Raw genomic sequence first — 23430 nt, 5'->3', positions numbered from 1 at the left:
ATGTTATATGTAGTTAATAATTTGGCCGCTAGGTGTTATGTTTATTTTAATAAAAGATTTCCTACTGAAGTAAGCTTCATAACCTACATTATTGGGGGGGTAAACATCAGAAATATTTTACCTTAATGGTCAGAGTTTGATTTGCCTATGACACCAAGTATTCCCAGGTAGTCACCCATCCAAGTACTGACTTGGAAAAATAGATTATAAGGTAATAACTGTTTCAATTATTTACTATGTACTTTAACCAAGCTAATATAAAGAGGTGTGTTGTCATATGCTTTTCTTTCAGGGTGAAATTTATCCCATAACTTGTTATAAGCATTTTTTAATTTTAATATGTAATATGTGGTTAATAATTTGGCCGCTAGGTGATTCATTTTTTTTAATAGGAGACTTTTTACCAAAGTAAACATTGTGTTGCATTTGTTTTAATAGAAGACTTCCTACTAAAGTAAACATCACAACCATTATTTGGTGGGGTAAATACCAGAAATATTTTTCTTTAATGGTCAGAGTTTGTTTTTAATAATAACATATATACTATGACAAAGTTGTATTTTGCCATATACACACTAAGTCACTTTCAAAGAAACTAAAGAATATATAATATTTAGAGAACAACTAATTCCTATCTATGAAACAGAGCTTTAAATTTTTTTTTCTTGTAGCAAAAAATGAATATAATATACAATTATAAGATTTATGTACAATCATAAGATGAAAACCAGTTTCTATCCAACATATTAGAATGAAAACGAGAAAGTGTTTTCATTTAATAAATATTAAATTTTAAAAAAAATTAGTTACATTGTATGATTATTATGATTAATAGGTTGAGTCGATTTTTTGAATTTGAAATTAAGATTAATTAACATTTTTGGAATTTTGACCCAAACCAAATGAAAGATCAGAGGCAATATTTATTTGAAAAATGTTAAGCCTACGACACCAAGTTTTCCCAGGTGGTCACCCATCCAAGTACTAACTTGGCCCAATGTTGCTTAACTTCAGTGATTGGACGAGAACTGGTGCTTTCATCATGGTATGGCCGTAGACGTTTATCGATGGAAACTGTGGCGTAAAGGTATTTGTTTTATTTCTTTGTAAGACAATTTTTAAAAAATTGTAACCATATCCTAATTATACAACAAATTTTAAAAATTTATAATGCAAATACGACATTTTATATCTTCATATTGCAAAATTAAAATGAAAAAGAAAGATCAGAGGCAATATTTATACGACATTAAGTATTCCCAGGCGGTCACCCATCCAAGTACTAACTTGGTCCAATGTTGCTTAACTTCAGTGATCGGACGAGAACTGGTGTTTCAACATGGTATGGCCGTAGACATTGAATTAAAAAATACTTTCAATTTTCGGTTAGGTTTGGGTCAAAATTCCAAAAATGTTAGGCCTACGACACCAAGTATTCCCAGGCGGTCACCCATCCAAGTACTAACTTGGTTCAATGTTGCTTAACTTCAGTGATCCGATGAGAACTGGTGTTTTCAACATGGTATGGCCGTAGACGTTTATATATTGAAAATGTTGCAAATATTAAATGCAAAATGACACAGCACAGAAAAACATGCGTATTTTTTTAACGCAACCAGTGCTAGGTCTTGGTAATCTTGGTATATAAAAAAATGTGACAGTTTTTGCCTACGACACCAAGTATTCCCAGGCGGTCACCCATCCAAGTAATAACTTTGCCCAATGTTGCTTATCTTCAGTGATCGGACGAGAACTGGTGCTTTCAACATGGGATGGTCGTAGACATTGAATTACAAAATACTTTTCAAACTAGTGTGAGGTTCAGTTAGGTTTGGGTCAAAATTCCAAAAATTTTAGGTTTATGACACAAAGTATTCCCAGGCGGTCACCCATCCAAGTACTAACTTGGCCCAATGTTGCTTAACTTTAGTTATCTTACGAGAACTGGCGATTTCAACATGGTATGGCCGTAGACATTAAATTAAAAAATACTTTTCAAACTTGTGTTAGGTTTAGTTAGGTTTGGGTTAAAATTCCAAAAATGTTAAGCCTACGACACCAAGTATTCCCAGGCGGACACTCATCCAAGTACTAACTTGTCCTAATGTTGTTTAACTTCAGTGATCGGACGAGAACTGGTGCTTTCAACATGTAGCCTTCTACCTTTAATAGGAACTGAGATAATAGGTTAACAATTAAGTTTGGTAATTTATTATCAAATAGGGTTCTTGGAGAAAATTTTTTACTCCCCCCCCCCTTCTCCCCACAACGATTAATTTTGGAAATTCTTTATCAAATAGGTAACTTACACAAAAATTTTTAGAAAATAGTTTAACAGATCGCCACTTTTTTCGCCCCAGCGATTAAGTTTCGGCAAGGTTTTTGACTGTATGGTCATTAAGTATGTTATAGTTTTAAAACCCCAACAAGAGTTTACAGCATTTTTTTAAATACAAAAAAATACATCAAGCAAAAAATTTTAATTAATTTCTTTTATATTTCAAAATACTTTATAAGTAAAACTAGCAAAAAAATCAAACAAAATATTTTCTAATATATTACTAATGTTTCATAAAATCAGTAGGCGGAATCAATTTGCGTTTATGTTAAGATTTTACTTTATCATAAGTTGTGACATTCATATTTATGTATCGAAAGCCCCATTAAAGTTTCAAAAGTGACTTGCCTGTTATGGCTGCCGCTGCGCGGGGGGTATAAAAAGTGTCTTTCCCTTTTAAATCAAAAAATTTAAATTATTTCAAACACAGCCATATTGCATTTAAAAATGACCACATTGCAAAAACGAATCTGAAAAGCACTAGTTCAATTATCTAAAAACAGCTGATTTAGTCAAAATTGTTAATTTTGGTAGGTTATTTGATAATTATTTCATACTGAATTAATATTTTTTAAAACGGTTTTCAGATTTGTAATCAGCATTTCATTGCGGTCATTTTGATATGCAACATGCCTGTGCTTTAAGAAATTTTAATTAATCTTAATTTCAAATTCAAAAAATCGACTCAACCTATTAATCATAATAATCATACAATGTAACTAATTTTTTTTAAAATTTAATATTTATTAAATGAAAACACTTTCTCGTTTTCATTCTAATATGTTGGATAGAAACTGGTTTTCATCTAATGATTGTACATAAATCTTATAATTGTATATTATATTCATTTTTTGCTACAAGAAAAAAAAATTTAAAGCTCTGTTTCATAGATAGGAACTAGTTGTTCTCTAAATATTATTGAAATGTAAGAAATGCATTTTTTTCAAATGATAGTTACAAAATTTATTTATATTATTTTATTTTTTTGTTGTTTTAAAAAAACACTTGTATTGTACATTCGTACTTTCTTATACTCTATAATTTATGTATTTCATTGATTCTCAGTATTCTTTAGTTTCTTTGAAAGTGACTTAGTGTGTATGTTTAGGTAAATTTTAATTTTATTAAAAGCGAAGCTTTCCTATAATTAGGGTCGGTCCGTCCGAGATAGATAGCTTTTATTTGTTAATTTAGGTATGTTTTAATTTTCTTATTTATTTAAAACTTTGCATAATGATTCTTGTAGTATTTAGTTATGATTTACAAAGCATAGCAACTCTATAATCATTACCAGAATGTTCGTACGTCCATTTTAAACATGTTGATTATTCTACTTTTTTAACAACAAATTTTCAAGTGTTTTAATTATCCGTTTGATCTGATTATAGTTGAGATTGCGCGGCTTATGTTAATAGTAGAAAAACGTTATGTATATTGTTAGAACCGCTATGAAGTCTATTTTTTGGAAATATAAGAACCATTACTGTGCAACTTATAGTTTAGGAGCTACGTAGAAGAATGTCGTAACTGACTTAAAACTTGACTTGAGAGTAAATCTTTAAAGATTAAAAAAAGTTTGTGCAAAAATGCGGACATTTTTAAAATTCAAACTGCTTGTCTTGTGTGAATAGTAGAAAAATGTTATGTGCTAATTTTAGTTTAGGAGTTGTATTGATAAATGTGGGAAAAGTGGAAAAATTTAATCTTTAATGATTTTCTCGCAAGTCAAGTTTTAAGTCAGTGGGGACATTCTACCACATAGCTCATAAATTATACGTAGTACATGACTCCTGTTTATATTTCCAAAAAATAGACTTCCTAACGGTCCTAACCATATGCGTAACATTTTTCTACTATTAACACAAGCCGCGCAATTTCAATTTAAAAAAAGTCCGTATTTTTATTTGCATACCCTTTAATTTAATCTTTAATGATTTACTCGCAAGTCAAGTTTTAAGCTAGTTGGTACATTTTACCACATAGCTCCTAAACTATACATAGCATAGGAATCGTTATTATATTTCCAAAAAATAGACTTCATAACGATTCTAATGGTATGCATAACGTTTTTTTACTATTAACACAAGCCGCGCAATTTCAATTTTAAAAAAGTCCGTATTTTTATTTGATACCCTTTAATTTAATATTTAATGATTTACTCGCAATTTAAGTTTTAAGCCAGTTGGGACATTTTACCACATAGTTCCTAAACTATATGTAGCATAGGAATCGTTATTATATTTCCAAAAAATAGACTTCATAACGCTTGTCATGCAAACGCCCCTAGAGGCCTCTTGTGGCACTTTAAAATAGGCAATTTGGAATCATTTGAGACCATGTTATTTTTTTCATGTTGTTGTGCTGGCCGTTGGTTGTGATGATGATAAGCTTCCTGCTGGTGGCTATTTAATGAAGGTAAATATTGTAAAAACTCATTGCATTTTTAGTAGTAAAGCTATTCTATAATTTGAAATGTCCGTTTGTCCGTCTGTCCGTCCGTCCATATTTGCCCCTAGAGGCCTCTTGTGGCACTTTAAAATAGGCAATTTGGAATCATTTGAGACCATGTCATTTTTTTCAAAACAAATTTTTTATTATGTTATAAAATGTCGTCTTTGATACAAAATTTCCCGTTGTTTAAAGAAAACAACCATGGCGGTCTGACTGCCTTTTATCAGGTTCTTGGCTTTTTTTATGTGTTTTAATTTCCATCCAAGATTTTTGTGCTTCGCTACTTATGGATGTTGTCACCCTTGTTTAAAAAATAAAAGTTTTTCTAAAGGGGTATTTTCACGAAATGCATTTAAACTTAATTTAGTGAACTGCATATTTTTTGCTAGTTAACCCTTACAGATCGGGGGGGGGGGCTCAAAGAGCCCCCCCCTCTAGTTTTTTCAATCTCATTTTTTTTGTAGGTAAGATGGAGAGCTGTAACTTCATGACTTTTTAAGTTTAGTAATTATACGTCGGCAAGAGTTGATTTTATTTGGATATCTGCTCTGTGTCGGTCGTGGTGTCCGGTCAAAGTCGGTTGGGTAGCAAAAAAAATTTGAAAAAATTCTAAATAAATCTTAATTTCTACATTATGACTTTTGTGTATAAGGTAGAAACCTAAAATTTTTTTGGTGAATACTTAGATATCAATGACCATCTGAGAAAAGTGGTGTTATGACCGTTTGACCGCTCCCTGACCGACTTTATGACCGATTTTTGTCCGGCTTTTACTACAGACATATATCATGAATATCGTAACTTCTATTACAGCTAGAGACCTATAATTTTTTTTGGTAAATCCTTGAGCAATAATAAACAGATAAAAATATTAATTTGCGCCGCCAACCGCCGTTTTACCGCCGTAACCGCCGAAAATGGCGGTTTCCGTTATTTGCCGTTTTTCGGCGATGATCAGAAAAAGTAATTTTTTTGTTATGAAAAATAAAAGTTCGTCCTAAAATTTGGTCATCCTAGCTGCAAAATTGGCCGCTCTATAGCTGTTTTAAAATTTAGCGGCTGGCCGCTAAAAAGCGGCTAAGGAGCGGTCTGACTGCTATGACTAGAAACAGTAATTTTATGTCTTTATCTGTACCAGGAGCCGAGATAGAGGGGGGGGCTCTTTGAGCCCCCCCCCCAATCTATTAAGGTGGGAATTGGGGCCCGATCTGTAAGGGTTAATGGGTTAAACTAAATTATTATTACACTAGTCCCCAAAGTTTTACAATAACATTTTAAAATTCGTTAGCTCAACAACTTTGGGTACAACCAAATTTAATTTTGATTTATTGGTGAAAACAAAGTACAATATTATGAGCGAAGTAACTATATAATTAAGTCCTAAAATTTAAGAGTGTTCATAAACATTATCCTGTATCAAGCAGTTTTGAATAAATTGACTTACAATTTTGCTTTGACTATTATACATTTATATTATGATTATTCAAAAGATTTTATTTATATTGCTCCAATGGTTTTCTTTGAAATAACTTTTATTTTAGATAGTTGAACCAAGAATGTGTTTGGCGGCGCACCCAAGGATCCTCAGCTGCGCAACATTTATTTCGGTTGTGAGGTGGTGATTGCCACATCTGGCAGACCTTAGAAGGTAAATATATGACATGACAGATACCTTTTTTTGTTAATTTAGGCAAGTTAGAATTGTCCTATCGATTTATTTATAAAAGTAAAATAGCCTCAAACCATCTCAAGTCCTATATAAAGCTTTGCTCTAAAAGAGAACCATATCGGTTCAGTGGTTAGCGAGATCCTTTGCTACAAACAAAAAAAGCTTATTACTTTTAGAAAGCGTACCAACTCTATAATCAATAAAAGAATTTCCAAACGTCCATTTTATCATGTTGATTTTTTTACCATTTTAAGAACAAATTTTTATGTGATCTGATTATCTGATTGATTAAATTTTTGTTATATTGATTCCTGTGAAAACAAAGTACAATATTATGAGCGAAGTAACTATATAATTAAGTCCTAAAATTTAAGTGTGTTCATAAACATTATCCTGTATCAAGCAGTTTTTCAACAAATTTACTTACAATTTTGCTTCGACTATTATACATTTATATTATGATTATTCAAAAGATTTTATTTATATTGCTCCAATGGTTTTCTTTAAAATAACTTTTATTTTAGATAGTTGAACCAAGAATGTGTTTGGCGGCGCACCCAAGGGTCCTCAGCTGCGCAACATTTATTTCGGTTGTGAGGTGGTGATTGCCACATCTGGCAGACCTTAGAAGGTAAATATATGACATGACAGATACCTTTTTTTGTTAATTTAGGCAAGTTAGAATTGTCCTATCGATTTATTTATAAAAGTAAAATAGCCTCAAACCATCTCAAGTCCTATATAAAGCTTTGCTCTAAAAGAGAACCATATCGGTTCAGTGGTTAGCGAGATCCTTTGCTACAAACAAAAAAAGCTTATTACTTTTTATTATAGGATTGAAGGTAAATATAATGGTTTTTTTCTACTTCATTTTGAAGTTTAGTATATTATTTCTTGATTTTTAAAAGTGAAGTTTTTCTAAAATTAGGGTCGGTCCGTAAGTCCGTCCGTCCAAGACAAATACCTTTTTTTGTTAATTTAGGCAAGTTAGAATTGTCCTATCGATTTCAAACTTTGCATGGTGATTCCTGTTAGGTACAATTTAGAAAGCGTACCAACTCTATAATCAATAAAAGAATTTCCAAACGTCCATTTTATCATGTTGATTTTTTTACCATTTTAAGAACAAATTTTTATATGATCTGATTATCTGATTGATTAAATTTTTGTTATATTGATTCCTGTGAAAACAAAGTACATTCAATTATAAATATTGAAAAAGAAATATATAATTCATAATCATTTTGTCTATATATGATGTATATTTCTTTTTTTAATTATTAAATATTGACATGATTAACCGGACAAGTCTGAAACCCTTGTCAGAAAGTAAGTGACAGCACTGTTATAGATATCACTAAATACATAACAATTTATTTAACAACTTTTGTTTTATGACCTTTTTTACTTATAAATTTCAACAGCGGTAATTTTTCTATTTTTGAAGCTAGAATAACATTTTTTTGCAAAAAATGTTTATCTTTATGTAAATGGAGGGAGGGGATATTTTACTTTAAGTTTACCTCAATTATAAACTCTTACATAGGTGTATTTTTTTCAATATTAACATTAATTAATCTGTTTGTTTTAGATTAAATCTTCTACCTTCTTACACGAGAACTGGTGCTTTCAACATGGTATCGCCATAAACATTAGGTAAGTGGAAATGTGGCATGTTCTTTTAAAATGTCGTCTTTGTATTAGAATATATGCCACATTAACCCCTTACAGTCGGTCCCCTTGCCGCACCTTAATCAGTCGGGTGGGGGGGGGGGGGGGGGGGGTGGGCATTGTTATCTTAGTTCCTATTAGAACGAGAGTGCTAAATTTTTTTGTATAAGTCCCCTGTGTTATGATGAATTTACGACCTTAAGTAATTCAAGGTCAATTTTCGCTTCCTTCACCCTTTTATTTAACAACTTTTGTTCTTAGGTCCTTTTTTACTTAAAAATTTCAAATGGCTGTAATTTTTTTTATTTTTGAAACTAGAATACAAATTTTTTGCCAAAAAATGTTAATCTTTATGTAAATTTTATATTTTAAATATCAAATTATAAATTTCAGCGGACGCGGCTGTACTTGGCAGCTGCCAGCCGCCGCAATCGCCGTTCGGCGGGAAAACGGCGGCGGATCTTATGAAATTTTAATAACTTGTGTAGACATGTAAGAAAAACTTAAGTTTAAAATTTGAAGTCTCTAAGTCAAAAATTCCGGCCACAGGAGCCATTTAAAGATTTCTGGAGACCTGGAGGATCAGGACCTGCAGGATCATACATGGAACCTGAAGTTGACTTGAACACCTATTTTAAAACTTAATCCTAATTCATATTGATAACAAAAACTTAATGTTTTGCAGGGACGTGTTTTTACCAGAAAGAAATCTGAATATCTAATTATCTGTCTTTAAACTTAAAACTTTCAGGGATATCAAATACAGAACTAAACAAATATCTTAAACTTAATTTAATAATCTCCTTACTAGGTACATCTTAACACCAGAATGAAAAATAAATATCTTAATCGTAAATCTTAAAGCTTAACCAGTACTATGATACTATAATATGACTATTTAGGATATTTCATTGGGCCCATGGACGCTTTTTTTCAAACAAACGTGAAGCTAAAGGACTCAAGCCTAAGGCAGCACCTCGCCCCCAAGAGGTATTTTCCAGGTATTAATATAGTTCTTTTTCAATATAGTATCTCATAGGTTGAAAAAACATTTATTAATGTTTTTTGAGATAGTACAGTAGCCAATACCTTCCAACAGATTTTTTTCACTCTAAAGATACTTTTAGTTAATCATGAATATATTTTAAGGGAGGGGGGGGGGGAGGTGGGTGATACCACTTAGGAGCACATTTTTATCTTAATATAGTGTTCAAAATTCATTTCTCCGCGTTCAATGATACAGCCAGAAAATAACACCAGAATTTAAATACTAAATAAAAACGAAATTAATAAAGAATATCCTAACATTTAAGTAGCAAACATAATGTACATTACAAAAGAACAACTATTAACATTAATTAATCTTTATGTTTTAGAGGAAATCTGTCTTCTTACATTGTTTGTTACAATCACCTAGTGATCGGACGAGAACTGGTGCTTTCAACATGGTATAATAACAGAAATTATATGTCGTCTTTGTATTAAAATTATCTTAAATGACACCAGCAAGAAATACCACGTTTTAAATGCTTAAAGACTGCCATAAGTAGACCCAATTCCCCAAATGTAAAGCCTTCAGCTTCAATAACAAAAAGTTCTAGGCATTTCAAAATAGCATTGTATGTACAATGAAAGTTTTGAAAGATTCCCAATGCTAATGAAAGAAAAAACAATATTAAATTACGTCGCCTAGACATAAAATTATAACCTTATCTTTGTCACAAACTTAAATTGCCTGTAACTGATTACATTTTTACAATAAAAACACCACATTTCATAGTCAAAATATATTTTAAAAATTCAATTTAAATTGCATTTGTAAACGAAAATCATCGCAGAAACAAAGGGGTAAACTAATATAATCTCAGCTGTGATTGGATGCAGTACACTCGTTACAATGCAAGTTAAACTTAATTTTTTTTAATGATTTTGACTATAAAAATGGCTATTTTTATTATAAAAATATAATTAGATACTAGCAACCTAAATTTATGCCAAAAATTATATTATGATTTTGTTTCTAGGCCACGTAGTTTATTTTCAAAATTTATAACATAAACAGCGAAATTCTTTCAAAATTCTCATTATAAATAAAATGTCATTTTAAAATGCCTAAAACTTTTTTGTTACAGAAGCTGAAGGCTTCAAATTTGGGATATTTGGTCTACTTGTGGCAGTCTTTCAGCAGTTAAAGCGTGGTGTTTTTTGCACCCTTCCTTTAAAGTATTTCATTAAATTTACATAAATCATAACCAAGAAATAGCGTTATTTATAAATGTTTAAAATATTCGTTCTTAAAATATAGAAGTTCATCTTTCATTACTATTAGTTGAAAGCAAAATTATCTTATTTTATGCAGTATGAAGTCATAATATGTCGTCTTTGTATTACAAATTTGGTTAAATTGGTTGTTTATATGTTTTTTTTTTAATTCCTTTCTATATTTTCTTACAAACAATAAAAAAAATATGGAAAATTGTTTAAGACCTTAAACATTTATTTTATCATAATTAAGCAAAAAACCAAACTTTACCTAAATTGTATGATATGAAGAAATTAATGTCGTCTTAGTATTAGGATTATATTGAATTGATTAATTAAATCTACATTAATCATTAATATAATATTATACACTATATTCATTAATAAATAAATAATAATGCTCACACATATTTCAATTTTAATTATTGGCGCAAAACAAAAGATACCTATGTAACTATGTACCAGTTTTTACCTACATCATGTACATTTATCCTTATACTAAAGTAACAGGATGTTGTTTGTCTATTCAAATTTGAAAATCGAGCATAGCGAGACGTAAGAGTTGAGCGCAGCGAAAAAAATCTAGCGAAGCGAGACGACCAGAAAATTAGAGGGGCCGAAGGCCCCGAAATTTTCTTGTGCCGCCTAGACCATCAAGCCTGGCTTGTGCCCTGTTAACTGTCAGTAGCAGCCTGTAATTCATCAATTTACCTGCCGATTGCTTCCAGCTGTGATCCTGGATTGATGGATGGCCGTCCGTCAGAGCCAGCAGTCGTGGCCGAGTGGTTAAGGCGTTGGACTTGAAATCCAATGGGGTTTCCCCGCGCAGGTTCGAATCCTGCCGGCTGCGAATTACAGATTTTGTTAGTTTCTAGTGTTTTATTCATTTTTTTTTTGCAAAACCAGAAAGTTACCTTGCAACTCACATGGCCTTCCTGGTATAGTGTTAAAATAAGACTTTTGTCAGGTGTGGGGTTCGAACCCACGCAATCTTACGATTATGAGAGCTTAAATCTCACGCCTTAGACCACTCGGCCAACCTGACAGGTTGCCACAATGCGGCACTCATTGCAAAACGCATGAAATCACGACTGACAAGCACTGATTTAGCAAAGCTCCACAAAATAATTCTCGCGACGAAGATGGGATTCGAACCCACGCGGGCAGAGCCCATTGGATTAGCAGTCCAACGCCTTAACCAATCGGCCACCTCGTCTGTGAAAGAAGTTAACCTACATTACTTGCAAAGCATACATAACAACAACAACAACAAACACAAAAACAACAAAGTATATATTGCATCACTCGTGTCAAAAGACTTCCCACGCCGGGAGTTGAACCCGGGCCTCCTGGGTGAAAGCCAGATATCCTAGCCGTTAGACCACGTGGGATTCTGTTTCCGTCCGGGATCGAACCGGAGACCTTCTGCGTGTTAGGCAGATGTGATAACCGCTACACCACGGAAACTTGTTACAATCAGATAGACAGCTTTATTGCCATAATTTTTTTCTTTAAACTCCTGACTAAAGTGTGCTAGTTACTAGGCAAAAATGTATTTGTGGTTTTCACTTTTGAGTACATTATAGTTCTGTACAATAAGCGTCAGTGGTATAGTGGTGAGCATAGCTGCCTTCCAAGCAGTTGACCCGGGTTCGATTCCCGGCTGACGCATTTTCATCTGTGTTGCCTAGGAGTACATTTTTGTACATTTAAAAAGTGTAGTAATCCTACACTGCCAACAAGCCTCCGTAGCGCAGTAGGCAGCGCGTCAGTCTCATAATCTGAAGGCCGTGAGTTCGAGCCTCACCGGGGGCAGGCAAACACTTTTTCATCTCCTGGTTGTGTTTTGAAAAAATAGTTTTGTCAGAAGTGGGATTCGAACCCACGCCCTCATCGAGGACCAGAATTCTCACAACCACTCTCTATCAGAGAGCAAGGAAGTTGTCCTTGAGTCTGGCGCCTTAGACCACTCGGCCATCCTGACTGTTAATATAGTGTTCACGGATTAAGAAATCCCATGTTTTGATAAGCCAAAAAGGTTAGCCAAAATGCAATGTTAGCATCCCATCTGGGGATCGAACCCAGGACCTTTGGATTAGAAGTCCAACGCGCTATCCTCTGCGCTAATGGGACTTGGTTAGAGAAAAGAAAATAGTAGCATTTGTTGACAGAAAACATTATGGAAGGCAAGAAAAAGAAAATCAAGTAGAGAAGAAAAAAAGTATGTAGTTTTTGTATTGTGCTTATACTTATACACATCATATCAGTCAGGCCCGTTAGCTCAGTTGGTTAGAGCGTCGTGCTAATAACGCGAAGGTCACGGGTTCGATCCCCCTACGGGCCAGATAATACTTTTACCAAATTGAACAGTTTGCAGTGGCGGAAATATTTAATGGAAAAAAAAAGAAATTTCACAAGGTTGAAAAAGTTATCTCTCCCCGACCGGGAATCGAACCCGGGCCTTCCACGTGACAGGCGGAGATCCTCACCACTAGACTATCGAGGAATTCTTATAAATCAGCCATTTTCTAGTCACTACGTACGTACCACACTGATTGGAGACTTGAACAAAAGATGGGAGCGCCCGAGCAGGGGCTCGAACCCTGGACCGTTAGGTTAAAAGCCTAACGCTCTACCGACTGAGCTACCCGGGCATCATGCTAATTTAAAATTACAGTAACAAAATTGTCTCACCAGATGGCAGCAGCATTTTAGTTCATGGTAGGCTTGGTTTTCTCTCTGTTTATTTTTGGTTAAGTGCAACCTGAGTTGTATAGAATAAATCATCCCTCCATAATTTTCCTGTATTGTAGCATTTTGCATTTAGTATAAGTCACATTTTCCATGGTCAAATGTCTACGGCCATACCATGTTGAAAGCACCAGTTCTCGTCCGATCACTGAAGTTAAGCAACATTGGGCCAAGTTAGTACTTGGATGGGTGACCGCCTGGGAATACTTGGTGTCGTAGGCAAATCTTTTCATCCTTTTTTATAAGTTGAGAAAAAAAAAACAAAGTCTGAGAAATGTAAACCAGACAACTGCTTATGTTCATTTTTTACACCTAAAGCCCTTATACAATGCAACCACTATGATATAATATGTAGTTACTGTTTTTGTCACCAGATGGCAGCTCTATTTAGTTCCCAGTTAGGATTTGTTTTCTCCGTGTTAAGGCATAAGTTTTAAGTTGACAACTATTAATGTTCGATAAAATGATATCTTTTAGTATTACACATACCTATTTGGATTAATATTTTAGTTACTTCGTGCTTGTATTTTATGAAAATTAACTTTTCCGGTCGGACCTTTAACAAATATCAAAAATATATGATTGTCCAAGTAACTTTACATCATTGTCTAAAACGACCAAGCTAATATTGCTTGATTCACTTCTACAAGAGGTGTGTATCAGCTCTGCTTCGGTGGGTCGCTCAACTTGAGTCCGCTCGGGTTGAGTGTCTGTCTTAGTCAGTCACAATCATCTTTATTCAGGGTTAAAGAGAACCCACTAATCACTGAAACCAATCAAGAACATAGAATTATTTACCGCAGATACCTGTACGTATTTTCTCTTGGTAATGCATTTTCCATTTAGTTTATGCCACATTTTCCTTTGATAAATGTCTACGGCCATACCATGTTGAAAGCACCAGTTCTCGTCTGATCACTGAAGTTAAGCAACATTGGGCCAAGTTAGTACTTGGATGGGTGACCGCCTGGGAATACTTGGTGTCGTAGGCTTTAACATTTTATCCATATTTCAAAATTTGTCTCTTTTTCTTCCTTGTCCGTAGATTCCTGTACTGTTGAGCGTTTTGCATTCATTTCACGCCACATTTTCTCTTCGTAATGCATTTTGCATTTAATTTACGCCACATTTTCCGTTGATATATGTCTACGGCCATACCATGTTGAAAGCACCAGTTCTCGTCTGATCACTGAAGTTAAGCAACATTGGGCCAAGTTAGTACTTGGATGGGTGACCGCCTGGGAATACTTGGTGTCGTAGGCTCAATATTTTTGGAATTTTGACCCAACCAATTCTAGCCCAAACCTGACTAAACCTCACACAAGTTTGAAAATCATGTTGTAACTTTATGTCTACGGCCATACCATGTTGAAAGCACCAGTTCTCGTCCGATCACTGAAGTTAAGCAACATTGGGCCAAGTTAGTACTTGGATGGGTGACCGCCTGGGAATACTTGGTGTCGTAAACTCTACATCTTTCTTTCTTACCTTGTCACTGAAAACAGAAAAGTTGTGTTAACGTAGAAAATAACTGCTGCAACGTCCGGGAATCGAACCCGGGCCGCCCGCGTGGCAGGCGAGCATTCTACCACTGAACCAACGTTGCTGGCATGCTCTTTGGCTATTCGTATAACCCAACCCCTTGCTGAAAATCATTATTCAGAAATCTGTCAATTTATAACCCAAATACAGATTGATATAGCTTTACACCTGAACGATTAATATGACTTGCTGTAAGTAGACTTTGGCAGTAGGTAAGGACTTTCTTCAGCCCGGCAAGACAATATCTGAGTGATCCTTGGTTCACTTGTACACACCTTTTAGTGAAGTGAATCAAGCAAGTATAGCTTGGTCAGTTTAGACAAATGGTAACTGCAATTTTAGCCATTCCTACCGTAGGCTATTTGTCAGCATGGTTGGCCAGTTTTATTTTTACAAATTTGAAGCAGTTGGTTGGAGATGAATGGTTTTGTGGTAAACACATCCTGACATCCTGTCCCAACATGCCTGTTGTAATATGTTTCTTTAAGTGGGCTCTCTCATGAAAAGCCTTCAGATAAATTGGATGTAATTCCAATATGATCCACTTACACGGAAATCTTTAGTAAAAGGCGAAAGATTTATTCGTGCTGTAGGTAGATCCTGGACATGCTCAAACAACACAAATAGCTCCATATCCTTGGCAGCTGTTAGGCTTGTTCCATTGACCAATCTAATGTAGTTGTCAGCAAAGACATGTAGAGATTGTGTCAAAGTTCAGCTTATTCACCAAAAAAACACAAGCCCCTAGAATAACTTGAGGCAGAAAATTATCCAATAAATGACATTCAACTTTAGGGGTTTGCACCACCTAGCATTAAAACATTGAACTACATAAAGGAAGTGGAGCCATTGTGCTTTTGGCAGCATGCTTGTTGACTTGTGCAAACTTGATACAGGTTGTACACAATGTATTGAGTGGTCCAGTTTAGAAGTGGGGACAAGTGGGCCGATCCTGGTGGTACTGCAATACCAGGCCAACCCGTGATAAGGCTGGAGCAAGCTCCAAGTCCTCATCCCCTAACAAAAATGAGTTTAATATCGAAGGGGACACATGGTCCCCGTATCAGATATTAAGCTGATAAGAACAGATACTACACTTTGATCTTAGCCAAAAGGCCGAGAAGCGATGCCAAGGAATAGTTCCACTATACTACCTTAGAGTCATAACCTGACTATGGTACTGTCTGGCAAAAGATTGGCATGCAGCCTGCCTAATCATTGTTAGAGAGAGTATAGTCAATCTGCCTAGTTCAAAGCAAAGACTTTACTTTAAATTGGGCTTCGATAGAAGCCTTTTTCTGGCCAACTACACAAACTTTAGCAATTCCTGGTGTGTAAAATTTGAACTAGATGGTTAAGTTAAACATTCTAATTCTGTTGTCTGTTCTGTATTTGTTAGGGGATGCGCGAACGCAGTCCCCAACTACCAAAAGTTGTGCGTTCGAGTTACCCACGTTTGGGGTAATCATAGGGGTCAGCCATGCCTGAGTGCAATGGCACAGCCTCACCCTAGAGGAACCACCTTAGTGATCATGGTTAACCTCCACGCCAGGTAAGTATGAGGGAAAGAGTCGATTTCAGTGTATGGGTGACAAAGACTATAGATATTTTGCTGACCAGCTTCACGACTTTACACAAAACATAATTCAGTTGAAGTGTCCCCTCAGAAATGCTATATTTATACTTTTTCAAATGGTTGGTGACATACATTGTTGATGAAACCTTCGGTAGGAGGTCTTCCATTGAAACAAATGCGACACCTAGAGGCCAAATTATTGACTACATAAAATACATGTTTGCTACTTTACAGGTTATGCATTCCTATTGCAAATAGTGAGCTATCATCAGCTCTGACAGAAATAACATTACAGTTCACACTGCAACCACTGGATCTATACACACCTCTTAGTGAAGTGAATCAAGCAAATTTAGCTTGGTCAGTTTAGACAAATACATAATGCAAACTGTCACTTGTTATAACAAGATTACCAAGAGTTAGCACTGGTCGCAACGCAACAAACCATACAGAAGGATGGTATGGTAATATCCACATTATAATGTGAAAATGCCTTACCAAATGTCTACGGCCATACCATGTTGAAAGCACCAGTTCTCGTCCGATCACTGAAGTTAAGCAACATTGGGCCAAGTTAGTACTTGGGTGGGTGACCGCCTGGGAATACTTGGTGTCGTAGACTTAACATTTTTGGAATTTTGACCCAAACAATCCTAGCCCAAACCTAACTAAACCCCACACAATTAATGTCTACGGCCATACCATGTTGAAAGCACCAGTTCTCGTCCGATCACTGAAGTTAAGCAACATTGGGCCAAGTTAGTACTTGGATGGGTGACCGCCTGGGAATACTTGGTGTCGTAGGCTCAATCGTTTTGGAATTTTGACCCAACCAATCCTAGCGCAAACCTAACTAAACCCCACACAATTAATGTCTACGGCCATACCATGTTGAAAGCACCAGTTCTCGTCCGATCACTGCAGTTAAGCAACATTGGGCCAAGTTAGTACTTGGATGGGTGACCGCCTGGGAATACTTGGTGTCGTAGGCTTATCCTTTTTTCAAAAATTGCCTCAAAAAAGTTGTGATACTGTAGAAAATAATTGCTGCAACGTCCGGGAATCGAACCCGGGCCGCCCGCGTGGCAGGCGAGCATTCTACCACTGAACCAACGTTGCTGGCTTGCTCTCATGATATTCGTGTAGTTAGTTTTTGTGTACCTATTGCAAAGACCAACCATACAAAGTGCAGAGCCCAGGCAGCCAACATAGCCCGGCTAGCTCAGTCGGTAGAGCATGAGACTCTTAATCTCAGGGTCGTGGGTTCGAGCCCCACGTTGGGCGAATTTTTTTTTATATGGAACAGTTTTTAAAAATATATTTGAATTTGTTTCGTGATTTACTGACAACAGGGTAATTCAGGCGCCATGGCTTAGTTGGTTAAAGCGCCTGTCTCGTAAACAGGAGATCCCGAGTTCGACTCTCGGTGGTGCCTTGATCCTTTTATTACTACTATCCATGGCTACACATACAATAACAACAACAACAACAAACACAAAAACAACAAAGTAAATATTGCATCACTCGTGTCAAAAGACTTCCCACGCCGGGAGTTGAACCCGGGCCTCCTGGGTGAAAGCCAGATATCCTAGCCGTTAGACCACGTGGGATTCTGTTTCCGTCCGGGATCGAACCGGAGACCTTCTGCGTGTTAGGCAGATGTGATAACCGCTACACCACGGAAACTTGTTACATCAGATAGACAGCTTTATTGCCATAATTTTTTTCTTTAAACTCCTGACTAAAGTGTGCTAGTTACTAGGCAAAAATGTATTTGTGGTTTTCACTTTTGAGTACATTATAGTTCTGTACAATAAGCGTCAGTGGTATAGTGGTGAGCATAGCTGCCTTCCAAGCAGTTGACCCGGGTTCGATTCCCGGCTGACGCATTTTCATCTGTGTTGCCTAGGAGTACATTTTTGTACATTTAAAAAGTGTAGTAATCCTACACTGCCAACAAGCCTCCGTAGCGCAGTAGGCAGCGCGTCAGTCTCATAATCTGAAGGCCGTGAGTTCGAGCCTCACCGGGGGCAGGCAAACACTTTTTCATCTCCTGGTTGTGTTTTGAAAAAATAGTTTTGTCAGAAGTGGGATTCGAACCCACGCCCTCATCGAGGACCAGAATTCTCACAACCACTCTCTATCAGAGAGCAAGGAAGTTGTCCTTGAGTCTGGCGCCTTAGACCACTCGGCCATCCTGACTGTTAATATAGTGTTCACGGATTAAGAAATCACATGTTTTGATAAGCCAAAAAGGTTAGCCAAAATGCAATGTTAGCATCCCATCTGGGGATCGAACCCAGGACCTTTGGATTAGAAGTCCAACGCGCTATCCTCTGCGCTAATGGGACTTGGTTAGAGAAAAGAAAATAGTAGCATTTGTTGACAGAAAACATTATGGAAGGCAAGAAAAAGAAAATCAAGTAGAGAAGAAAAAAAGTATGTAGTTTTTGTATTGTGCTTATACTTATACACATCATATCAGTCAGGCCCGTTAGCTCAGTTGGTTAGAGCGTCGTGCTAATAACTCGAAGGTCACGGGTTCGATCCCCCTACGGGCCAGATAATACTTTTACCAAATTGAACAGTTTGCAGTGGCGGAAATATTTAATGGAAAAAAAAAGAAATTTCACAAGGTTGAAAAAGTTATCTCTCCCCGACCGGGAATCGAACCCGGGCCTTCCACGTGACAGGCGGAGATCCTCACCACTAGACTATCGAGGAATTCTTATAAATCAGCCATTTTCTAGTCACTACGTACGTATCACACTGATTGGAGACTTGAACAAAAGATGGGAGCGCCCGAGCAGGGGCTCGAACCCTGGACCGTTAGGTTAAAAGCCTAACGCTCTACCGACTGAGCTACCCGAGCATCATGCTAATTTAAAATTACAGTAACAAAATTGTCTCACCAGATGGCAGCAGCATTTTAGTTCATGGTAGGCTTGGTTTTCTCTCTGTTTATTTTTGGTTAAGTGCAACCTGAGTTGTATAGAATAAATCATCCCTCCATAATTTTCCTGTATTGTAGCATTTTGCATTTAGTATAAGTCACATTTTCCATGGTCAAATGTCTACGGCCATACCATGTTGAAAGCACCAGTTCTCGTCCGATCACTGAAGTTAAGCAACATCGGGCCAAGTTAGTACTTGGATGGGTGACCGCCTGGGAATACTTGGTGTCGTAGGCAAATCTTTTCATCCTTTTTTATAAGTTGAGAAAAAAAAAAAAAAAAAAAAAAAGTCTGAGAAATGTAAACCAGACAACTGCTTATGTTCATTTTTTACACCTAAAGCCCTTATACAATGCAACCACTATGATATAATATGTAGTTACTGTTTTTGTCACCAGATGGCAGCTCTATTTAGTTCCCAGTTAGGCTTTGTTTTCTCCGTGTTAAGGCATAAGTTTTAAGTTGACAACTATTAATGTTCGATAAAATGATATCTTTTAGTATTACACATACCTATTTGGATTAATATTTTAGTTACTTTGTGCTTGTATTTTATGAAAATTAACTTTTCCGGTCGGACCTTTAACAAATATCAAAAATATATGATTGTCCAAGTAACTTTACATCATTGTCTAAAACGACCAAGCTAATATTGCTTGATTCACTTCTACAAGAGGTGTGTATCAGCTCTGCTTCGATGGGTCGCTCACCTTGAGTCCGCTCGGGTTGAGTGTCTGTCTTAGTCAGTCACAAACATCTTTTTTCAGGGTTAAAGAGAACCCACTAATCACTGAAACCAATCAAGAACATAGATTTATTTACCGTAGATACCTGTACGTATTTTCTCTTGGTAATGCATTTTCCATTTAGTTTATGCCACATTTTCCTTTGATAAATGTCTACGGCCATACCATGTTGAAAGCACCAGTTCTCGTCTGATCACTGAAGTTAAGCAACATTGGGCCAAGTTAGTACTTGGATGGGTGACCGCCTGGGAATACTTGGTGTCGTAGGCTTTAACATTTTATCCATATTTCAAAATTTGTCTCTTTTTCTTCCTTGTCCGTAGATTCCTGTACTGTTGAGCGTTTTGCATTCATTTCACGCCACATTTTCTCTTCGTAATGCATTTTGCATTTAATTTACGCCACATTTTCCGTTGATATATGTCTACGGCCATACCATGTTGAAAGCACCAGTTCTCGTCCGATCACTGCAGTTAAGCAACATTGGGCCAAGTTAGTACTTGGATGGGTGACCGCCTGGGAATACTTGGTGTCGTAGGCTCTAACATTTTATCCATATTTCAAATTTGTCTCTTTTTCTTTCTTGTCCAAGAGAAATTTCTAATCACTGAGAACATAAGGTGAAACCCAAGGGGATGTAGCTCAGATGGTAGAGCGCTCGCTTAGCATGCGAGAGGTACGGGGATCGATACCCCGCATCTCCAAGTATCATTTTTCCCCCTACTGCACAAGCACCAAACAAAAAAATAAACACACAAAGAAAAACAAAAGTCTGAAAATTTAAACCAGTAAAACTTTAAACCTTTTTGTTGCATTAGAATGTTATTTAATAAACCAGAAGTTAGAAGAGCCTTTGCTCAGAGTAAATGTCTACGGCCATACCATGTTGAAAGCACCAGTTCTCGTCTGATCACTGAAGTTAAGCAACATTGGGCCAAGTTAGTACTTGGATGGGTGACCGCCTGGGAATACTTGGTGTCGTAGGCTCAATATTTTTGGAATTTTGACCCAACCAATCCTAGCCCAAACCTGACTAAACCTCACACAAGTTTGAAAATCATGTTGTAACTTTATGTCTACGGCCATACCATGTTGAAAGCACCAGTTCTCGTCCGATCACTGAAGTTAAGCAACATTGGGCCAAGTTAGTACTTGGATGGGTGACCGCCTGGGAATACTTGGTGTCGTAAACTCTACATCTTTCTTTCTTACCTTGTCACTGAAAACAGAAAAGTTGTGTTAACGTAGAAAATAACTGCTGCAACGTCCGGGAATCGAACCCGGGCCGCCCGCGTGGCAGGCGAGCATTCTACCACTGAACCAACGTTGCTGGCATGCTCTTTGGCTATTCGTATAACCCAACCCCTTGCTGAAAATCATTATTCAGAAATCTGTCAATTTATAACCCAAATACAGATTGATATAGCTTTACACCTGAACGATTAATATGACTTGCTGTAAGTAGACTTTGGCAGTAGGTAAGGACTTTCTTCAGCCCGGCAAGACAATATCTGAGTGATCCTTGGTTCACTTGTACACACCTTTTAGTGAAGTGAATCAAGCAAGTATAGCTTGGTCAGTTTAGACAAATGGTAACTGCAATTTTAGCCATTCCTACCGTAGGCTATTTGTCAGCATGGTTGGCCAGTTTTATTTTTACAAATTTGAAGCAGTTGGTTGGAGATGAATGGTTTTGTGGTAAACACATCCTGACATCCTGTCCCTACATGCCTGTTGTAATATGTTTCTTTAAGTGGGCTCTCTCATGGAAAGCCTTCAGATAAATTGGATGTAATTCCAATATGATCCACTTACACGGAAATCTTTAGTAAAAGGCGAAAGATTTATTCGTGCTGTAGGTAGATCCTGGACATGCTCAAACAACACAAATAGCTCCATATCCTTGGCAGCTGTTAGGCTTGTTCCATTGACCAATCTAATGTAGTTGTCAGCAAAGACATGTAGAGATTGTGTCAAAGTTCAGCTTATTCACCAAAAAAAACACAAGCCCCTAGAATAACTTGAGGCAGAAAATTATCCATTAAATGACATTCAACTTTAGGGGTTTGCACCACCTAGCATTAAAACATTGAACTACATAAAGGAAGTGGAGCCATTGTGCTTTTGGCAGCATGCTTGTTGACTTGTGCAAACTTGATACAGGTTGTACACAATGTATTGAGTGGTCCAGTTTAGAAGTGGGGACAAGTGGGCCGATCCTGGTGGTACTGCAATACCAGGCCAACCCGTGATAAGGCTGGAGCAAGCTCCAAGTCCTCATCCCCTAACAAAAATGAGTTTAATATCAAAGGGGACACATGGTCCCCGTATCAGATATTAAGCTGATAAGAACAGATACTACACTTTGATCTTAGCCAAAAGGCCGAGAAGCGATGCCAAAGAATAGTTCCAGTATACTACCTTAGAGTCATAACCTGACTATGGTACTGTCTGGCAAAAGATTGGCATGCAGGCTGCCTAATCATTGTTAGAGAGAGTATAGTCAATCTGCCTAGTTCAAAGCAAAGACTTTACTTTAAATTGGGCTTCGATAGAAGCCTTTTTCTGGCCAACTACACAAAGTTTAGCAATTCCTGGTGTGTAAAATTTGAACTAGATGGTTAAGTTAAACATTCTAATTCTGTTGTCTGTTCTGCATTTATTAGGGGATGCGCGAACGCAGTCCCCAACTACCAAAAATTGTGCGTTCGAGTTACCCACATTTGGGGTAATCGTAGGGGTCAGCCATGCCTGAGTGCAATGGCACAGCCTCACCCTAGAGGAACCACCTTAGTGATCATGGTTAACCTCCACGCCAGGTAAGTATGAGGGAAAGAGTCGATTTCAGTGTATGGGTGACAAAGACTATAGATATTTTGCTGACCAGCTCCACGACTTTACACAAAACATGATTCAGTTGAAGTGTCCCCTCAGAAATGCTATATTTATACTTTTTCAAATAGTTGGTGACATACTTTGTTGATGAAACCTTCGGTAGGAGGTCTTCCATTGAAACAAATGCGACACCTAGAGGCCAAATTATTGACTACATAATATACATGTTTGCTACTTCACAGGTTATGCATTCCTATTGTAGATAGTGAGCTATCATCAGCTCTGACAGAAATAGCATTACAGTTCACACTGCAACCACTGGATCTATACACACCTCTTAGTGAAGTGAATCAAGCAAATTTAGCTTGGTCAGTTTAGACAATTACAAGATGCAAACTGTCACTTGTTATAACAAGATTACCAAGAGTTAGCACTGGTCGCAACGCAACAAACCATACAGAAGGATGGTATGGTAATATCCACATTATAATGTGAAAATGCCTTGCCAAATGTCTACGGCCATACCATGTTGAAAGCACCAGTTCTCGTCCGATCACTGAAGTTAAGCAACATTGGGCCAAGTTAGTACTTGGATGGGTGACCGCCTGGGAATACTTGGTGTCGTAGACCTAACA

The 23430-nt window shown here is 36.7% G+C and overlaps 47 non-coding genes and 2 pseudogenes across 47 annotated transcripts; 22 read left to right on the top strand and 27 right to left on the bottom strand.

Moving 5' to 3' along the window:
- Positions 1-940: 940 nt before the first annotated feature.
- On the bottom strand, positions 941-1059 carry LOC145307780 (5S ribosomal RNA). The gene has a single exon (XR_013875648.1). It is a non-coding gene; the product is annotated as a 5S ribosomal RNA (ribosomal RNA).
- A 179-nt stretch (positions 1060-1238) lies between these two features.
- LOC145307848 (5S ribosomal RNA) lies at positions 1239-1356 on the bottom strand (annotated as a pseudogene).
- A 61-nt stretch (positions 1357-1417) lies between these two features.
- LOC145307767 (5S ribosomal RNA) lies at positions 1418-1536 on the bottom strand. Its single transcript, XR_013875636.1, has one exon. It is a non-coding gene; the product is annotated as a 5S ribosomal RNA (ribosomal RNA).
- Positions 1537-1665: 129 nt separating this feature from the next.
- Positions 1666-1784, bottom strand: LOC145307836 (5S ribosomal RNA). The gene has a single exon (XR_013875704.1). It is a non-coding gene; the product is annotated as a 5S ribosomal RNA (ribosomal RNA).
- A 72-nt stretch (positions 1785-1856) lies between these two features.
- Positions 1857-1975, bottom strand: LOC145307859 (5S ribosomal RNA; annotated as a pseudogene).
- A 9184-nt stretch (positions 1976-11159) lies between these two features.
- Positions 11160-11241, top strand: TRNAS-UGA (transfer RNA serine (anticodon UGA)). The gene has a single exon. It is a non-coding gene; the product is annotated as a tRNA-Ser (tRNA).
- A 111-nt stretch (positions 11242-11352) lies between these two features.
- Positions 11353-11436, bottom strand: TRNAL-UAA (transfer RNA leucine (anticodon UAA)). Its single transcript has one exon. It is a non-coding gene; the product is annotated as a tRNA-Leu (tRNA).
- Positions 11437-11525: 89 nt separating this feature from the next.
- Positions 11526-11607, bottom strand: TRNAS-GCU (transfer RNA serine (anticodon GCU)). Its single transcript has one exon. It is a non-coding gene; the product is annotated as a tRNA-Ser (tRNA).
- A 103-nt stretch (positions 11608-11710) lies between these two features.
- On the bottom strand, positions 11711-11782 carry TRNAE-UUC (transfer RNA glutamic acid (anticodon UUC)). The gene has a single exon. It is a non-coding gene; the product is annotated as a tRNA-Glu (tRNA).
- Positions 11783-11785: 3 nt separating this feature from the next.
- TRNAV-AAC (transfer RNA valine (anticodon AAC)) lies at positions 11786-11858 on the bottom strand. Its single transcript has one exon. It is a non-coding gene; the product is annotated as a tRNA-Val (tRNA).
- A 132-nt stretch (positions 11859-11990) lies between these two features.
- TRNAG-UCC (transfer RNA glycine (anticodon UCC)) lies at positions 11991-12062 on the top strand. Its single transcript has one exon. It is a non-coding gene; the product is annotated as a tRNA-Gly (tRNA).
- Positions 12063-12133: 71 nt separating this feature from the next.
- TRNAM-CAU (transfer RNA methionine (anticodon CAU)) lies at positions 12134-12206 on the top strand. The gene has a single exon. It is a non-coding gene; the product is annotated as a tRNA-Met (tRNA).
- Positions 12207-12252: 46 nt separating this feature from the next.
- Positions 12253-12375, bottom strand: TRNAL-CAA (transfer RNA leucine (anticodon CAA)). The gene is made up of 2 exons: positions 12338-12375; positions 12253-12297 (listed from the first exon to the last, which is right to left on the bottom strand). It is a non-coding gene; the product is annotated as a tRNA-Leu (tRNA).
- A 76-nt stretch (positions 12376-12451) lies between these two features.
- TRNAR-UCU (transfer RNA arginine (anticodon UCU)) lies at positions 12452-12524 on the bottom strand. The gene has a single exon. It is a non-coding gene; the product is annotated as a tRNA-Arg (tRNA).
- Positions 12525-12661: 137 nt separating this feature from the next.
- Positions 12662-12735, top strand: TRNAI-AAU (transfer RNA isoleucine (anticodon AAU)). The gene has a single exon. It is a non-coding gene; the product is annotated as a tRNA-Ile (tRNA).
- Positions 12736-12825: 90 nt separating this feature from the next.
- On the bottom strand, positions 12826-12897 carry TRNAD-GUC (transfer RNA aspartic acid (anticodon GUC)). Its single transcript has one exon. It is a non-coding gene; the product is annotated as a tRNA-Asp (tRNA).
- Positions 12898-12972: 75 nt separating this feature from the next.
- On the bottom strand, positions 12973-13045 carry TRNAK-UUU (transfer RNA lysine (anticodon UUU)). Its single transcript has one exon. It is a non-coding gene; the product is annotated as a tRNA-Lys (tRNA).
- Positions 13046-13245: 200 nt separating this feature from the next.
- On the top strand, positions 13246-13364 carry LOC145308254 (5S ribosomal RNA). The gene has a single exon (XR_013876096.1). It is a non-coding gene; the product is annotated as a 5S ribosomal RNA (ribosomal RNA).
- A 651-nt stretch (positions 13365-14015) lies between these two features.
- On the top strand, positions 14016-14134 carry LOC145308315 (5S ribosomal RNA). The gene has a single exon (XR_013876154.1). It is a non-coding gene; the product is annotated as a 5S ribosomal RNA (ribosomal RNA).
- Positions 14135-14286: 152 nt separating this feature from the next.
- On the top strand, positions 14287-14405 carry LOC145308314 (5S ribosomal RNA). Its single transcript, XR_013876153.1, has one exon. It is a non-coding gene; the product is annotated as a 5S ribosomal RNA (ribosomal RNA).
- Positions 14406-14492: 87 nt separating this feature from the next.
- On the top strand, positions 14493-14611 carry LOC145308497 (5S ribosomal RNA). Its single transcript, XR_013876325.1, has one exon. It is a non-coding gene; the product is annotated as a 5S ribosomal RNA (ribosomal RNA).
- A 66-nt stretch (positions 14612-14677) lies between these two features.
- TRNAG-GCC (transfer RNA glycine (anticodon GCC)) lies at positions 14678-14748 on the bottom strand. The gene has a single exon. It is a non-coding gene; the product is annotated as a tRNA-Gly (tRNA).
- A 425-nt stretch (positions 14749-15173) lies between these two features.
- LOC145308057 (U5 spliceosomal RNA) lies at positions 15174-15291 on the bottom strand. Its single transcript, XR_013875890.1, has one exon. It is a non-coding gene; the product is annotated as a U5 spliceosomal RNA (small nuclear RNA).
- A 329-nt stretch (positions 15292-15620) lies between these two features.
- Positions 15621-15812, bottom strand: LOC145307991 (U2 spliceosomal RNA). Its single transcript, XR_013875828.1, has one exon. It is a non-coding gene; the product is annotated as a U2 spliceosomal RNA (small nuclear RNA).
- A 267-nt stretch (positions 15813-16079) lies between these two features.
- LOC145307959 (U1 spliceosomal RNA) lies at positions 16080-16244 on the bottom strand. Its single transcript, XR_013875801.1, has one exon. It is a non-coding gene; the product is annotated as a U1 spliceosomal RNA (small nuclear RNA).
- Positions 16245-16763: 519 nt separating this feature from the next.
- Positions 16764-16882, top strand: LOC145308670 (5S ribosomal RNA). The gene has a single exon (XR_013876492.1). It is a non-coding gene; the product is annotated as a 5S ribosomal RNA (ribosomal RNA).
- A 66-nt stretch (positions 16883-16948) lies between these two features.
- Positions 16949-17067, top strand: LOC145307980 (5S ribosomal RNA). Its single transcript, XR_013875818.1, has one exon. It is a non-coding gene; the product is annotated as a 5S ribosomal RNA (ribosomal RNA).
- Positions 17068-17133: 66 nt separating this feature from the next.
- On the top strand, positions 17134-17252 carry LOC145308410 (5S ribosomal RNA). The gene has a single exon (XR_013876244.1). It is a non-coding gene; the product is annotated as a 5S ribosomal RNA (ribosomal RNA).
- Positions 17253-17308: 56 nt separating this feature from the next.
- Positions 17309-17379, bottom strand: TRNAG-GCC (transfer RNA glycine (anticodon GCC)). The gene has a single exon. It is a non-coding gene; the product is annotated as a tRNA-Gly (tRNA).
- A 92-nt stretch (positions 17380-17471) lies between these two features.
- TRNAK-CUU (transfer RNA lysine (anticodon CUU)) lies at positions 17472-17544 on the top strand. The gene has a single exon. It is a non-coding gene; the product is annotated as a tRNA-Lys (tRNA).
- Positions 17545-17621: 77 nt separating this feature from the next.
- TRNAT-CGU (transfer RNA threonine (anticodon CGU)) lies at positions 17622-17695 on the top strand. The gene has a single exon. It is a non-coding gene; the product is annotated as a tRNA-Thr (tRNA).
- A 103-nt stretch (positions 17696-17798) lies between these two features.
- Positions 17799-17870, bottom strand: TRNAE-UUC (transfer RNA glutamic acid (anticodon UUC)). The gene has a single exon. It is a non-coding gene; the product is annotated as a tRNA-Glu (tRNA).
- A 3-nt stretch (positions 17871-17873) lies between these two features.
- TRNAV-AAC (transfer RNA valine (anticodon AAC)) lies at positions 17874-17946 on the bottom strand. The gene has a single exon. It is a non-coding gene; the product is annotated as a tRNA-Val (tRNA).
- A 131-nt stretch (positions 17947-18077) lies between these two features.
- TRNAG-UCC (transfer RNA glycine (anticodon UCC)) lies at positions 18078-18149 on the top strand. The gene has a single exon. It is a non-coding gene; the product is annotated as a tRNA-Gly (tRNA).
- Positions 18150-18220: 71 nt separating this feature from the next.
- On the top strand, positions 18221-18293 carry TRNAM-CAU (transfer RNA methionine (anticodon CAU)). Its single transcript has one exon. It is a non-coding gene; the product is annotated as a tRNA-Met (tRNA).
- Positions 18294-18339: 46 nt separating this feature from the next.
- Positions 18340-18462, bottom strand: TRNAL-CAA (transfer RNA leucine (anticodon CAA)). Its single transcript has 2 exons — positions 18425-18462; positions 18340-18384 (listed from the first exon to the last, which is right to left on the bottom strand). It is a non-coding gene; the product is annotated as a tRNA-Leu (tRNA).
- A 76-nt stretch (positions 18463-18538) lies between these two features.
- On the bottom strand, positions 18539-18611 carry TRNAR-UCU (transfer RNA arginine (anticodon UCU)). The gene has a single exon. It is a non-coding gene; the product is annotated as a tRNA-Arg (tRNA).
- Positions 18612-18912: 301 nt separating this feature from the next.
- On the bottom strand, positions 18913-18984 carry TRNAD-GUC (transfer RNA aspartic acid (anticodon GUC)). Its single transcript has one exon. It is a non-coding gene; the product is annotated as a tRNA-Asp (tRNA).
- A 348-nt stretch (positions 18985-19332) lies between these two features.
- LOC145308453 (5S ribosomal RNA) lies at positions 19333-19451 on the top strand. Its single transcript, XR_013876285.1, has one exon. It is a non-coding gene; the product is annotated as a 5S ribosomal RNA (ribosomal RNA).
- Positions 19452-20111: 660 nt separating this feature from the next.
- Positions 20112-20230, top strand: LOC145308313 (5S ribosomal RNA). Its single transcript, XR_013876152.1, has one exon. It is a non-coding gene; the product is annotated as a 5S ribosomal RNA (ribosomal RNA).
- A 152-nt stretch (positions 20231-20382) lies between these two features.
- On the top strand, positions 20383-20501 carry LOC145308409 (5S ribosomal RNA). Its single transcript, XR_013876243.1, has one exon. It is a non-coding gene; the product is annotated as a 5S ribosomal RNA (ribosomal RNA).
- A 90-nt stretch (positions 20502-20591) lies between these two features.
- On the top strand, positions 20592-20664 carry TRNAA-AGC (transfer RNA alanine (anticodon AGC)). Its single transcript has one exon. It is a non-coding gene; the product is annotated as a tRNA-Ala (tRNA).
- Positions 20665-20828: 164 nt separating this feature from the next.
- On the top strand, positions 20829-20947 carry LOC145308312 (5S ribosomal RNA). The gene has a single exon (XR_013876151.1). It is a non-coding gene; the product is annotated as a 5S ribosomal RNA (ribosomal RNA).
- An 87-nt stretch (positions 20948-21034) lies between these two features.
- Positions 21035-21153, top strand: LOC145308495 (5S ribosomal RNA). The gene has a single exon (XR_013876323.1). It is a non-coding gene; the product is annotated as a 5S ribosomal RNA (ribosomal RNA).
- A 66-nt stretch (positions 21154-21219) lies between these two features.
- TRNAG-GCC (transfer RNA glycine (anticodon GCC)) lies at positions 21220-21290 on the bottom strand. Its single transcript has one exon. It is a non-coding gene; the product is annotated as a tRNA-Gly (tRNA).
- Positions 21291-21715: 425 nt separating this feature from the next.
- On the bottom strand, positions 21716-21833 carry LOC145308077 (U5 spliceosomal RNA). Its single transcript, XR_013875909.1, has one exon. It is a non-coding gene; the product is annotated as a U5 spliceosomal RNA (small nuclear RNA).
- Positions 21834-22163: 330 nt separating this feature from the next.
- On the bottom strand, positions 22164-22355 carry LOC145307978 (U2 spliceosomal RNA). Its single transcript, XR_013875816.1, has one exon. It is a non-coding gene; the product is annotated as a U2 spliceosomal RNA (small nuclear RNA).
- Positions 22356-22622: 267 nt separating this feature from the next.
- LOC145307905 (U1 spliceosomal RNA) lies at positions 22623-22787 on the bottom strand. Its single transcript, XR_013875746.1, has one exon. It is a non-coding gene; the product is annotated as a U1 spliceosomal RNA (small nuclear RNA).
- Positions 22788-23306: 519 nt separating this feature from the next.
- On the top strand, positions 23307-23425 carry LOC145308273 (5S ribosomal RNA). The gene has a single exon (XR_013876114.1). It is a non-coding gene; the product is annotated as a 5S ribosomal RNA (ribosomal RNA).
- The last annotated feature ends 5 nt before the right edge of the window (positions 23426-23430 follow it).

The sequence above is a fragment of the Acartia tonsa genome, chromosome 15 (genome assembly GCF_053477335.1).
Source record: "Acartia tonsa isolate MP-2025a chromosome 15, ASM5347733v1, whole genome shotgun sequence".
Lineage (NCBI taxonomy): Eukaryota > Metazoa > Arthropoda > Copepoda > Calanoida > Acartiidae > Acartia > Acartia tonsa.
The sequence above is the reverse complement of the archived record's forward strand: the minus strand, read 5'-3'. Positions and strand labels throughout refer to the sequence as shown.